The 13,138-nt window shown below is 42.5% G+C and overlaps 1 protein-coding gene across 5 annotated transcripts in view; it reads left to right on the top strand.

Annotated features, from left to right (window-relative positions):
* CRACD (capping protein inhibiting regulator of actin dynamics) overlaps positions 1 to 13,138 on the top strand; it is a 274,661-nt gene that overhangs the window by 128,782 nt on the left and 132,741 nt on the right. For 4 of the 5 annotated variants that reach the window (XM_045990069.1, XM_045990042.1, XM_045990059.1 and 1 more), the window contains exon 3: positions 5,428 to 5,569. The gene's annotated coding sequence lies outside the window, so the exon portion shown is untranslated. Of the gene's footprint in view, positions 1 to 5,427; positions 5,570 to 6,867; positions 6,905 to 13,138 lie in introns of those variants that run through there. The other variant, XM_045990032.1, reaches the window with a different exon arrangement.

Genomic DNA, 13,138 nt, shown 5'->3' with positions numbered 1-13,138 from the left:
TATAGGTAGAGAGTTTAGTGGTTTATCACTTCCGTACATCACCCAGGGCTCGTCACAGGCACCCTCCTTAATCCCCATCAGGCATTTAGCCTGTCCCCTGCCCACCTCCCTCCAACAACCCTCATCTTTTTCTCTATAGTTAAGAGTCTCTTATGGTTTGCTTCCCTCTTTTTTATCCCCTTCGTTTTTGTTCATCTGTTTTGTTTCTTAAATTGCACTTATGAGTGAAATCGTATAATATGTGTCTTTCTCTGATGAGTCATTTCACTTCGCATACTATCTCTGGCTCCAGCCATGTCATTGCAAATGGCAAGATTTCATTCTTTTTGGTGGTTGAGTAATATTTGTGTGTGTGTGTGTGTGTACACACACACCATCTCTTTGTGCATTCATCAGTCAATGGACATTTGGGCTTTTTCCATAATTTGTCTATTGTTAATAATGCCTCTGTAAACACTGGGGTGCATGTGCCTCTTTAAATCAGTATTTTTGTTATCTTTTGGGTAAATATCCAGTAATGCAATTGTTGGGTCATAGGGCTGGAGACTTAATTTTAAAATGTCTTGCTACGGGTACCTGGGTGGCTCAGTAGGTTAAAGCCTCCTCCTTCAGCTCAGGTCGTGATGCCAGGGTCCTGGGATCGAGCCCCGCATCGGGCTCTCTGCTTAGCAGGGAGCCTGCTTCCCTCTCTCTATCTGCCTGCCTCTCTGCCTACTTGTGATCTCTGTCTGTCAAATAAATAAATAAATAAATAAAATCTTTAAAAAAAAAAAATGTCTTGCTAATCACACTGGCCTTGTTGTGTTGTTAATTGCCATTTTAAGGCAGACTATGCTCTAAGAATGTAGTTCACTCCTGATAATAGTGGATGTAAGTATTTTAAATAGTTTTATTGATAGTTTCAGATCTTGGGTTGTTAGATATCAGGTCAATATTGTTTTGACCTCATAGTGGTGCTGGCAAAGAGCTCATATTTGAGATGCTGGGAACTTTGCATTGTCCCCCTGTTTATTTCTGTTATTTTGTAGTCGCTTCTGTAAAAAATAAAAGCAAAACTCTTGTGATCTAAACAGACCCTGTGCTTGTCTTTGGGAACAACAACAGAGGAACTGAGGAGACTTAGTCTGTCTGAAATAACATTGTGGGAAGAAGACTCTTAGGTAATAGAGTTGAGAATGAGCAGCTTTGGCCCTTGAGCTTGCTGAAGGATTTATTAGTATTACTAATCTTTTCAAAGAACCAACTTTTTGCATTTGATGACTTTTTTATTCTAAAGTTCATTGATTTCTGCTCTTATTTTTTATTATTTACTTCCTCTTTCTTTCTTTGGATTTATCTATGTTTTCTCTCTCTCTTTTTTTTTTAAGATTTTATTTATTTATTTGACAGACAGAATCACAAGTAGGCAGAGAGGGAGGCAGAGGGAGAGGAGGAAGCAGGCTCCCTGCGGAGGAGAGACCCCGATGTGGGGCTTCATACCAAGACGGTGGGATGATGACCCGGGCCAAACGCAGAGGTTTTAACCCACTGAGCCACCCAGGCACCCCTCTATGATCTTTCTTGAATTCCTTGAGATAGATATATAAGCAATTGCTTTCTAAACTTTTAAAATATAACTATAGCTACATTTCACCATTTTTTATTTATCATTTCAGTATTACTTAGGTCAAAAATTTTTTCTAATTACCACTGTGATTTCTTCTCTGACCCATTGGTTGTTTAGGTGTGTACTGCTTAATTGTCAAAAACTTGAGGACTCTGGTTATCACTTATATATTGATTTCTAGCTTAACTGAGAACATACAGCACTGTATGTCAATTAATTGATAAGGGGCTATGACAATTCAATTAGGGAGGGAAGGCCATTTCAACAAATGTTCCTAGAGTAAGTGGGAGGAAAATAAACCTCTTGCCTTTGCCTTATGCCACAAACAAAAATCAGTTTGAAGTAGATCATAAAGCTAAAACTGCAGAACTCCTGGAGAATGTTTTTTAGACTTTTACGTAGACTTTAAGCAAAGATTGTTGAAGGACACTGAAAGCACTAAACATAAAGAAAAAATGATAAATTGGAGTTCATCAACACTACAAATTTCTATTCATCAAAAAGACAGAAATTGTAAAGGAAAACCACAGACTGGGAGAAAATATGTAATAGGTGTATCTGACAAAGGACTGGTATCAGAATATAAAAAGAACTCCTATAAATCAATAATGTAAGAACAAGGGGCGCCTGGGTCGCTCAGTGGGTTAAAGCCTCTGCCTTCCGCTCAGGTCATGATCCCAGGGTCCTGGGATAGAACCCCGCATCAGGCTCTCTGCTCAGCAGGGGGCCTGCTTCCTCCCCTCTCTCTGCCTGCTTCTCTGCCTAGTTGTGATTTCCGTCTGTCAAAAAAAAAAAAAAAAAAAAAAGTAAGAACGACATTTAAAAAATAGACCAAAGTCCTACAACAGATCCTGCATTAAAGAAGATGTTTAAAAAGCTACAACTATTAGTCACCAGGGAGTTGCAAATCAAAACCTCACATTAGAATGGCTCAAATTGAAAGTCTGCCAACACCAAATGTCGATGAGGCTGTGTAAACTGGAGCTCCTATGTGTTACTGATGGGAGTATAGAATGATACAGGTATTTTGGAAAAATGTTTGGCGGTTTCTTATAAAGTTAAACATTCATCAACTCTGTAACCTAGCAGTTCCACTCCTAGGTGCTTATCCAAGAGAAATGGAAATATATGTTCATAGAAAGGTTTGTACAAGAATGTTTATAGCAGTGTTATTCATAATAGCTCTCAAATGGAAACCAAATGTCCATTCATCAGGAGAATATATTGTAAGTTGTGGTGTTTTCATACGAAAGATTACATTCTATATAAGCCCATTTGTATGAAGTTCAGAACTAATCCGTAGTAATAGAAATGTAGAAATGAGAATGGTGATTGCCTTTGGGTTGGCACTTCACAAAAATGGCATGGGGGAACTTCCTGGAGTGATGGAGGTGCTCTATATTTTTATTTTGTTGGTGGTTACACAATTGGATTCCTATATCAAAATGTATCAAATTTTACACTTAAAAGTAGCTTATTTTTCTGTATATAAATTACATTTTGCTTTAAAAAGTTACTTTTTGCTATTTTGTGCTAATCTACATTATTTCAGAATAGTAAGTTCAAAAAAGTACTCCATGGTTTCTATTTGTTGAAATTTCTTGAAACTTACTTTATGACCCACATGTGGTTAATTTTTGTAAATGTTTCATGTGTATCTTAAAAGAATATGTAGTCACAGTAGTTGGTTACAACCTTTTCTACATAGGTTACTAAGGCTGAGTTTGTTAATTGTGTTACTCAAATCTTATGTATCTTTTTTTTTTTTTTTAAAGATTTTATTTATTTATTTGACAGAGAGAGAGATCACAAGTAGGCAGAGAGGCAGGCAGAGAGAGAGGAGGAAGCAGGCTCCCTGCGGAGCAGAGAGCCCGATGTGGGGCTCGATCCCAGGACCCTGAGATCATGACCTGAGCCGAATGCAGAGGCTTAATCCACTGAGCCACCCAGGCGCCCCTGTATCCTTTTTCTTTGTCATGGTCTTCTTCTTCTTCTTCCTCTTCTTTTTTTTTTTGGCTTGTTCTGTGACTTACTGAGAGATACGTGTTAAAATATTTTATAATCTTTATAATTTCAAACATACACATTGCAATTATTTTGGAGACTATGTTCTATGACTCGTCACCTCTGGGTCCTGTTTTCATTGTCTGTTTCTTGAATAGATGTCCTGGCATGCCTGGTATTGTTGATTGAATGCAAGACATTACATACAAAGAATCGTACATACTGTAGATGTATCTTCCTCCATGGGGCTTGCTTATGCTTCTGATAGGCAGTTATAGTAGGGCAGACCTTCTTAATCCAATGAAGTACCAAACTGATTTGATAATCAGCTCTGGTATTTTTTGGTCTCCTCACTTCATGTGCCTCCAAGCTTCTGCTTTCTGCTTTGGCTTCTCAGCAGTTTTACCCTGTGCTTTTTTTTTTTTTAATTAAAGATTTTATTTATTTATTTGACAGACAGAGGTCACAACTAGGCAGAGAGAAAGGAAGGGAGCAGGCTCCCGGCTGAGCAGAGAGCCCGATGCAGGGCTCCATCCCAGGACCCTGAGATCACTACCCGAGCCGAAAGCAGAGGCTTTAACCCACTGAGTCACCCAGGTGCCCCTGCCCTGTGCCTTTTAAACGTCAATAGATGTCTTTTTCTTCTTCTTCTTCTTCTTCTTTTTTTTTTTTTTTTTGAGTGAGAGAGGGGAAGGAAAGGGCAGAGGGAGAAAGAGAATCCTAAGCATGTTCCACACTTTGCATGGAACCCAGTGCCGCTTGATCTCACAACCCTGAGATCATGACCTGAGCCAAAATCAAGTTGGGGACGCTTAACCAGCTGAGCCACCCAGGTGCCCCAAGATCAATAGGTTGCTTGAAAGGAAAGGATTATAATGATTTGTGTCAGTTTTGTTTTTCTTCTAAGATCTTGGCGTCTCGTGTCCTGGCTACCTTGGTAGCACTCTAATGCCTTTAAACAGGTTATTAAATACTTATTCAGGTTTTCTAGTTGTGTTTGATGGGAAGTTGGTCTGATACAAGCTAGCCCCTTGTAGCCAGAGCTGGGAATCCTTCTCTAAGCCCATACAGTGACCTCCTCCTCAGGCCCAGACAGCCATTGCCATCCTGAGATTTGAAGAGATTTCCTTCTGAATCATTGCCCCAGAATTTTGTCTTCTTTTCCTAGCTATGCAAAAGACATATCTGAATCAGGGGTCTCCTGGACGTTTCCACATCCATTTCAGTTAAAATCTATGGTCACTGGGTGATGGTTTTCATTCTGGCGTGTTTTTAAGAGATTGTGCATGACCTACCCACAGGGAGCCCATTAACCTAATTAACTCTGTGATTGGTATTTGAATAAAAAGGTGCCTTTGCTACCTCTGGGGGAGGGAACAATCTAATGATTCCTGCTTTTAATTCTCTGCTAGGTTGAATTAGTATCTTCTAGCTCCTTGAATTTTGGGTAAACTACCGTGGAGCCCCGGGTGTGGTGCATAAACAATGAATTTTGGAACACTGAAAAAAATAAAATTTAAAAAGATAAATGTGATAATTCTGTATGTAAGAAGGATTGGGTGCCTTGGTATTCATGGAGAGCATACTCTCAGTCCTTTCAAATGTAGAAACAATTTATAATAAATGCTTTTAAGGCACTAGAATAAATTTAGGCTAAGGAACTTTAATTTTATGAAACCTAATTTAAAACCTCAGGAAAAAAATTAAAACACTCCTTTGTACCGAGTTCTGCTGGAATGGAAAAGAGATTCATTTTGAAGGCTTCCCAAGAGAACTGAAGATATAAAGCTCTTGATGTTTTGTTTTTTTCTCAACAGTTCACAAGAGCAGTGATTCCCAGGTTTTCTCAGCAATGTACTCCATTTCCTGGCACACTTAACCACTGATCTCCTTCTTACAAGAAGAAAATTTTGGTGGAGAGTTACCCAGCAAGGAAAGGACGTGTGGCTGTTAAGATAGGTAAGTCGTTTGTTTAGAAGATGGGGAAGGAAGTAGTTTATGGAGAAAGTACTAAAGAACATTTTATATATTGTGAGTGGGATGCTAGAAATGGATAGTATGCGTTTCACTGTCAAGTTAAAAGATCCTTGTTGCTGAGGACCTTCTAATTCTAGATTTAATTCTCAACTCTTACCAGCTGTATAAACTTGGCCACATCACTTAAATTCTCTGAGTCCCTTTCTTTGATCTGTATAAAAAAAATTAATACGAACAGCTTTTGCAAATGGGAGGATGTAATATAAAAATGTAATTATCACTCTTTATTCTTTTGTTGCTGTTATAAAATTCTGTGGAATAGTTAGTGGCCTTATATCTCATGGTGCATTTGGGCCATAGAACTTGGTACTGTGAATTTGGGGACTCCATCTTAAGTGCCAGGTGTGGGAGACCCCCCCCCCCCCCCCAATGAGAACAACATTGTACTGGTCTCTTGTCTACAAGTATCTTCTACTTTTTAGAATACGGGGCAAGGGATGAAAGTTAAAGACAAGATCAAAGGAAAGAAAGTACCTGTATGAATTGTTGTGGCAAGCATTATATTAAGTGTTTGGATACATTATTTCATGTAATCCATGTACCAAGTTGAGTAAGGTGTTGGAATGTTATCCATTCCATTTTGCCTTAAGAGACAGAATTCCTTAGGCAGTGACTTAAAAGAAGATGAAAACCATTCTGATTTATTATAACTTAGAAGATATTATTGGATGGTGGGAACTTGAAGTTTTTAATTTTTTCTGTTTTACAGTACCCACGTACAGCTTCATAAAGTGGTTAATTAAAAATAAATAATGGATTTTACAGAATCTTTGTCAAGTACCCATTATGAACCAGGTACTGTTTTAGGTGTTTGTTCACATCAGTGAGCAAACCATGAAGATCTAGGCCCTCATGGAGCTTATGTTCTAGCATCGCGGGAACCAGATAATAAATAATGCATGAAATAGAGAAACGAATAAAGTACTAGGCTATTAGAAGCCAGTAAGAATATGGAAACAAGAAAAAGAACTAAGGGGCCTTGCCAGGTGACGCAGGAGTACACAGGGCAATGTTAAATGGAACATCCAGGGTCAGCTTCATTGAGGAAAGACAGGAAATCAGAGTTCCCCGTGGGCATGTTCTAGGTAAAGGAAGCAGCTGAAGCAAAACCCGTAAGGAGTGAACAAGGTGGGCTATCTCGGTCACAGCCAGGAGGCCGATGAGCTGGGGCCGCGACTGGACCGGACGGTAGTGGGAGGCGAGTTCAGAGCTGCAGCGTCAGCTCCAGAGAGAACGTCACTTCCTTCGTTCAAATCCGTAAGCAAAGTTACCTTGTTTTCTTCCTGCCTACTTGGTTTCTTCTGTGTGTGTTTCTTCTGCATTTAAAATACATACACGTACACACAGACACACACGCACACCAAATAAGTTATCGCTCCCCCACTGTGTTAGTTCTTTGGACAACTGTGACATAGTACCACAAAGTGGGTGGCTTGAAATAGCAGAAATGTATTGTCTCACAGATCTGGAGCCTAGGAGTCTGCAATCAGGAGAGACACTGGGTGTTCTATGCAACTAATGAATCGTTTAACACTACGGTAAAAACTAATGATGTACTATACGGTGGCTAACTGAATGTAATTTAAAAAAAAAAGGAGAGAGGGCAATGCTCCCTCTGAGACATAAAGGGGAGAATCCTTCCTTGCCCCTTCATAGCTGCTGGTGGTGGCCAGCAATCCTTGGCTTTCCTAGGTCTGGTGCCACATCACATCAGTCTCTGCCTCTGTCCTCCCGTGTCATTCTCCCTGTGTGTGTGTGTCTTCACAGGGCGGTCTTTCCTTTTCTTAGAAGGACGACAGACATACTGGATTCAGGGTCCTACTCCAGTATGATCTCACCTTAACGAATACCTTCTTTCCAAATAAGCTCACGTTCTGAGGTCCTGAGGGTTAGCACTTAAGTATTCCTTTTGGGGGGCACAGTTTAACTCATAATAAAAATTAATAACCCATAATAATAATTAACAATAGGAGTTATTCTTCCCATCAGACTAGCGGAGAAGCAGGTTCAGAAAGCATAAGTGACTTGCCCAGAGTCAGTCAGTAAGCAGAAGAGCCAGGTCAGTGCACGCGTGTGGCAGGGATGTGAGGATGGCGGTGATAGGGACAGTTCTGGCTGAGGACAGGAACCGCGCACTGCAACGGTGCAGTCCCTGTCCATACTGCTTACCCTCAAGATAGCTCAAAACTGATGCTCTATCTCAGCATTCCTATCAAAGGGAAGATAGCTGCGTCCTCCGTAACCCACTCCCCATTTTGCATTTCATTCCGTAGCACAACAGACATAGGAAACAGATGCTATTTCTCTGCTTTCAGACTTTTTCCAGAAAATTAATACTGTGATTTCTGTGGTGTGTAGAACATTTTGTGACAAGAACACATGGGTTTTTCTTATACAACACAGGAAAATATATGACTGAGTCAGTTGGCATATTGCAGTAGAATTAGGGGATTTTGAGAGCATTTAATGTATTTCCCTTTCTCATTATATTTAAAAAAATTCTTTCTTAATACGGAGCTTGTCTGGCCATGTGTGAGCCTGAAATCAGCATTAGAGCTTTATTTTTAGTCTTACTCTTGAAGGGTGTACCTGAGAAAAGGAAGGGTACGCCAAAGCAGGACTGAACACTTTTCCATGACGTCATGAGGGCAACATCCCTGGGTCAGGTTAAATGTGCACAAAGCCACCAAAGGCAGTGTTCCCAGAGGACTCTCTAGATCCTGCTCAAGGAAAAACAAGTCCCCAAGCTAAGTGTTAAGTCTGGGTGGTGAGACAAAGGCTGGTTGGAAAAAAGGTCAGAAGGTCAAAACCAGAAAAATTGGAGCTATGTCAAGAAGTAGAATGTGAGACATACTCAGTAGTTCAGAAAGTTGCTTGGCTGAGGGCTTAGGAGGCTTCCTTGTCCGTGGCCCTGACCGCATGGTGTGGGGTGAGAGGGGAAGTGTCTTATGTGACACTTAGGACAACAGGCATACTAAAAGCAGGCCCCTTCCTGCTTTTAGAGACTTGCTCCCCATTGTTTGTTGTGACAGGCTTGTAGGTTCATTTCAAGGCCCCTTCTTTTTACCTCTTTTCTCAATATGTATTTATTCCTCCCAGGTTCTTGGGCTTCTCTTTTCACTTACCAATTGACTGGCTTGGGTCTGTGTGTTGAAGCATATAATTCTTCTTAGAATCAAAAAAGGGAAAAACTGCCTTTCTTCCAAAGATGCTTCTACTCTGTTAAAATCAATTTTCTTTGACCCTGAAAGAGTGTGGCAAGAGAAAGGTCTTCATGTTTTCCTACTGAATGAAAACGATCCACAGTCTTTGTTTGCTGTCCCTACCACAGCCAGCTACTGCCCAGAATGCAGCAAGGTCCCCTGGGTCTGGCGTGGGGGGCGGGCTCAGAGGTCAGTGAACACAGGTGCGCCCCACCAACTTTTGATGACCCGGTTGGCACCCTGTAAGGCAGAGAAACAGTTGCTGCTCTTGCTGCGGCGGCTGCTGCTAATTGTCAAGGGCCGAGAGAGTCAGGGGTCACTGGTTTGAATTACTTCCCTGCTGCAGACATTCTGGGAAAATACGAGGCTTTTCACAAGAAAGGCCTCAAGGTGACAAGTATTAGAACTTAGTGGCCTACTTAATCCGTCTTATCACTGCGAAATGGGAATAAAATCCTCCTTATTTCCCAGTAGTGGTAAGTGGTTGAGAAATGAGAAATGCTGAGGCCTTCAGTTAGAAAACATTTAATTATAAAACATTTATTTTTTTTTATTTGGGTGAAATTCACATAGCATAATAGCCATTTTAAAGATTTATTTATTTATTATTTGGGAGAGAGAGCGTGTGTGCTCCTGGGCAGGAGGGGCAAGGGAGAGAGAATCTGAGGCAGACTCTGCCCCCTCAGTGCAGAGCCTGATGTGGGGCTGCTCGGCGGCTTGATCCCACAACCCCGAGATCATGATCTGAGGTGAAACCAAGAGTAGGACACTTAACTGCCTGCGCCAACCAGGTGCCCCCAAATTAGCCATTTTTTTAAAAAGGTTTTATTTATTTATTTGACAGAGAGAGATCACAAGTCGGCAGGCAGAGAGGCAGGTAGAGAGAGAGGAGGAAGCAGGCTCCCTGCTGAGCAGAGAGCCCGATGTGGGGCTCGATTCCAGAACCACGGGATCATGAACTGAGCCGAAGGCAGAGGCTTTAACCCACTGAGCCACCCAGACGCCCCCAAATTAGCCTTTTTAAAGTGAATGATTTAGTGGCCGTTAGTACATTCACAGTGTTGAACAGCTATCCCAGAACATTTTCAGCGCCCCCCAAATTAAAAAACCCGTACACATTAAGCAGTTATTCCCCTTTTCTCCTTCCCCTCAACCACTGACAACCACCGATCTACTCTCTGTCTCTGGGGATTTACCTATTCTAGCTATTAATATAAATGGAATCATACAGGATGTGACTTTTTGTGTCTGGTAAAACATTTATTTTTAAACACAAGTCATTTTTATATCAGTCTCCTCTTGTCATAACAGCGGGAGAGCTGGGGTGCTGCCGGAGTGTTAACATCTCTCTAATGAGGCCCTTGAAGAAAAAAAAAAACCCTCTTCAGGAATACCTGCTTCACCTCCGCTGCGGGTGGGTTTCTCTTCATGAGATAACTCTCAGTTTAGATTTAAGTTACTTAATGTTACTTAATGTGGAAGGATCTGAAGAATTCAACTTTACTTCAGGATGGCGGTCAGCCCCCTCTGGCATCCTTCCCCCCAACTCCAGTTTGTGTCGTTGTAGTGGTCTGAACCCCAATTTATCCCATCATCCAGATGAACCTGTAACTGATACTTTGGCATCGGGATAGCTAGAGATTATATTGCTAGCTAAGCAACAAAGCGTCATCTCCCCCCGGGGAGTTGAATGATACCAGCCGCTGAAGATGAAAATTTGAGAAATACTTTACGCTCTCCTCTGTAGAGGAGGCTGACCATCCTGCCGCCTCCCTTCTCTCCCCCGTGAAACAGAGGCCGCTCAGGGAGGGCTGCGGGATGCAGACAGCAGAGGCCTGACGTGACATTCCTCTCTCTCTCTCTGCCAGAGTAGCCCAAGGTAGGTTGCACAGATGAAGCTGGCAGAGAAAGGGGCAGCTGGATGGCAAACAAGGTTCTGAGGGGACCCAAATTCTAGTTAAATCCTTTAGCAGGAGCAGAAGATCCTGCGGGCCTAGTGATGCAGAACTCGGGAATGAAATGGGCATAGAGCTAGTGCTTTCAGCAAATTCAACCTCTGGAAGTCTCTCTCCTGCAGACCCCCGGGAGGGGCAGGACAGTTAAATGGGGACAAATTATGACTCGCTGCCCTCAGATGGTGATTATCGTGAATGTGTTCTGTGCCAGGTGTGGCTGAGGCACCAAGTGTCTGCTCCTAAATATCTTCCAGGGATCTGAGAATACCACCTGGAGAGTAACCAATGAGTTGACAACCCACAGCAGCGACAGGGATGAGCTGGGGCACTTTTGTTGATCGCTCTTCCTCCCTCTTCTTTCATCTCTTTCTGTCTCCCTCCCTCCACTGACATGTATGGAGCTCGTTCTGTGCCAGGCGCTGTGCTGAGGGCCGAGGGTATGAACTCTGACCCCGCCCTCCCTCCCCTGGTCTCCTCTCCACGCATGTTCTCCTGCGGTTGCCGAGAATTAGAAGTAGTTGTATACTTGTCTGTCTTCCAGAGAAGGAGGTAGCTTCTAAAGGCCAGAGTCCGGGGCGCCTAGGTGGCTCGGTGGATTAAAGCCTCTGCCTTCAGCTCAGGTCATGATTCCAGGGTCCTGGGATCGAACCCCGCATCGGGCTCTCTGCTCAGCAGGGAGCCTGCTTCCCTTCCTCTCTCTCTGCCTGCCTCTCTGCCTACTTGTGATTTCTGTCTGTCAAAAAAAAAACAAAAACAGGGGCACCTGGGTGGCTCAGGGGGTTAAGGCCTCTGCCTTCGGCTCAGGTCGTGATCCCAGGGTCCTGGGATCGAGCCCCGCATCGGGCTCCTCTGCTCAGCGGGGAGCCTGCTTCCTCCCTCTCTCTCTCTGCCTGCCTCTCTGCCTACTTGTGATCTCTGCCTGTCAAATAAATAAATAAAATCTTTAAAAAAAAAACCAAAAACAAAAACAAAAAAAAACCTTTAAAGGCCAGAGTCCTTGCCCTGGAGCCTCTGAATCCAACATTGCCCTAGCAGAACTTTATGGAATTGAATTCAGATATGTAAGCAGATAACCGTATAAAATGTGATTAGTGACATTTGAGAGAGTTCTGCACAGAGTGCTGGGCAACACAAAGGGCAGGGTGAACAACTGCCAAAGGCGGCCACAGGGCCTCCCAGGGGTGTCATCTGAGCCGTCTTGAAAGATGAGAAGGTGTTTGCCAGACAAATGGGGCTCGGGGTGGGGGCAAACAATCTCCAGAGGTCGCACCTATGTGAATATGTTTCTTGGGAGGAGGCCGTGATCCTCTAAATCCTGCCCTTTCTTTCTTTAATGAAACTTCAGAAAATAACTCCTTGGTTCGCCACTATCTCTGGATCAAGCCCATGGACAGTATAGGCATCTCTTCTAGAAAGTGATAAGCCTGTTTCTTCTAGGGGCTAAAGGCCACTCCCCACCAAAAAGTTCTGTTGAATTCCTTATCTCTAAACTGCTGTGCGTTTTAATCTTCCTTTTTCATGTTGAAATAAACGTTTAAAAAAGTTCTTTTTCCAAATCGGTTTGAGTGGAGCCAAGATTTCACTCTGATAATCCTTTCACCATTTCAGCAAACGTGTGCTGAATGCCTCCCCTGGTCTGGAGTCTCGGCTTACAAAGAATGAACGAACAGTGAGATAGTTTCTGCTCCCAAGGAGACTATAACTGACACCAAACAGGAAGCTAAAGCACAGGAATGGTCCTCCTTTAGCATTTACTATGAATGCATAGTGTTCATGCACAGAGTTGGTATTGAAACTTTTCGGAATAGGTGACTCCAATTCTGAACTGAAGTTTAGGGGTCCAAAGAACAATCAAGAAAGCCACCCTTACCACTAGGAAGATTTGCCAGGAAAAGCAAAAAAACATCTTTAGTCTAAAGTTTACTGGGTATGTATTTTAAGGAACCTCAGGAAGTCCACTCCACGCAGAAAGATACCCCAAAAGGAGCATATAAGATAAAGTTTTATAGTAAGTATTTGGTTATATATATACTTCTATATCTTATTTTCTTGAAAGATTTCATTTATTTATTTGAGAGAGAGACAGAGACAGGGCATGAGCAGAAGGAGAAGGAAAAGCAGACTCCCCGCTGAATGGGGAGCCCAACACCCAGCTTGATCCCAGGACCTGGAGATCATGACCTGAGCCAAATGCATGACTAACTGAGCCACCTAGGTGCCCCTACTGTATTTTACTTTATTTCTCTAAGGAGGTTCCACGTCTAGCAAGGAGCCCAACATGGGCTCCAAACCCATGACCCCAAGATTAAGACCAGAGCTGAGATCAAGAATAA

This window comes from Meles meles, chromosome 2 (assembly GCF_922984935.1).
Source record: "Meles meles chromosome 2, mMelMel3.1 paternal haplotype, whole genome shotgun sequence".
In the NCBI taxonomy this organism is placed as follows: domain Eukaryota; kingdom Metazoa; phylum Chordata; class Mammalia; order Carnivora; family Mustelidae; genus Meles; species Meles meles.
This window is presented reverse-complemented; position numbering and strand designations above follow the sequence as displayed.